This window comes from Lucilia cuprina, chromosome 2 (genome assembly GCF_022045245.1).
Source record: "Lucilia cuprina isolate Lc7/37 chromosome 2, ASM2204524v1, whole genome shotgun sequence".
Classification (NCBI taxonomy): domain Eukaryota; kingdom Metazoa; phylum Arthropoda; class Insecta; order Diptera; family Calliphoridae; genus Lucilia; species Lucilia cuprina.
Genome location: NC_060950.1, coordinates 13,945,698 through 13,947,331, shown reverse-complemented (window position 1 = coordinate 13,947,331; position 1,634 = coordinate 13,945,698).

The following is a 1,634-nucleotide window of genomic DNA, read 5'->3' as shown; positions in this document are numbered from 1 at the left end:
AGTTCAGTTCTAGTTCAGTTCTAGTTCAGTTCTAGTTCAGTTCTAGTTCAGTTCTAGTTCAGTTCTAGTTCAGTTCTAGTTCAGTTCTAGTTCTGTTCTCGTTCAGTTTTAGGTAGTACTCACCCAAATGAAATACACTAAGGATACATAAGATTCGTTTTGGCATCCTATGGCCCCATCTGGCGTTGTGTTTTTCCGATATTTGCATTCAAGCAGAAAAAGTTGCACATGTTGATGTTTGTGCTGGCATCGCGCTAGTTATTATTGTTGTTACAGTTAGTATCAGTATTATGGCATTTAAACGACTTGAAAACTAAAGAAAATAACAGACCAACTTTACAAACTCATACGGTCTCGTTCAATCGTATATGTTGGAGAAGTAGTTGAAGTTTTTGTTTTAAAAAACAATTTTACAGTCAAACCGTGTTATTATTAGTGTGTTTGAATATAAATGTATTGTGTGCATCACACATCTAAATTGTAATATAAAATCATAGTGGGCGGATAGTTTTGGGTGATATCTTAGTGCAACTATAATTCTGTGTCATATAAAAATACAAGTATAGTAAAGATAAAAATAAATATGATCACATTTTAATGGTTATGAAATGTTTAAGGAATCCTACAATATGAATTCAAGATTTCCGATGAGAATTTTCGGAACTTTTTATTTTTTTTATAAGAAATTAAAAAAAAATCCATTTTATTATAATCGGTTTTAGCTCCCATTTTGGACCGCTTTGTGGTAAATTCACATCGTTTTTTGGACCGCCCTTAATATTTTAACGTTTTGCAAAATATAAACAAATGTTCAACTAACGTGCATGCGGAAAAGTTTTTTTTGTTTTTCTATTTTTTATGTTTTTCATTCAGTTTGTTTTACTGCAGCAATCATACATTCATAGTGAAAGTGTCGACATTAAAAAAAGCGAAAAAATTGAAATAAAAAGTTTGTTTTTCCTGCCACTGCTCCGCAACCCATTGCCTTTTTATATTACTCCTGCATACTTAGTTTGTCTTATTTATTCCTCTAACTGTCAAAGAGCATAATTTTGCTGTAACTTTTTTATTCGTAGCTCCTACATACTACAGATTCGCGAGTGTGTTTGTGAATGGGTGTTGTTGTTTTTTCTGCCTTAGCGGAAACGGAAATGAGAGCAAGAAATATGAAATTAACATTTGGAATGAAATAAAAAATAATGAAAAAAACAGCAACATAATAAGCGACACAGTAATGCTATTCACATGTATTCTCTCACATATAGACCTACCTACATTTATGCAAATACTTTCACATAAACACCTTCATTTTGGGATATGAAAATGTTTATTCCATTTACAAATATAATAAAAACATTTTGTTAATGAAGAGTACTTTGGGCGTAATGCAGAAGTTTAACTTTAAAATAATACAATTTTTTAGTTTAACATCAGTTTAGTTTATAAAGAGTTTAGTCTTTGATCAGTATAAAATCTTAATATTGGTTCTAGATCTTTTATTATTGTTAATTGCTTTACTACATCTATTCTTGTTCTGTTCTAGTTCAGTTCTCGTTCAGTTCTAGTTCAGTTCTTGTTCAGTTCTAGTTCAGTTCTAGTTCAGTTCTAGTTCAGTTCTAGTTCAGTTCTAGTTC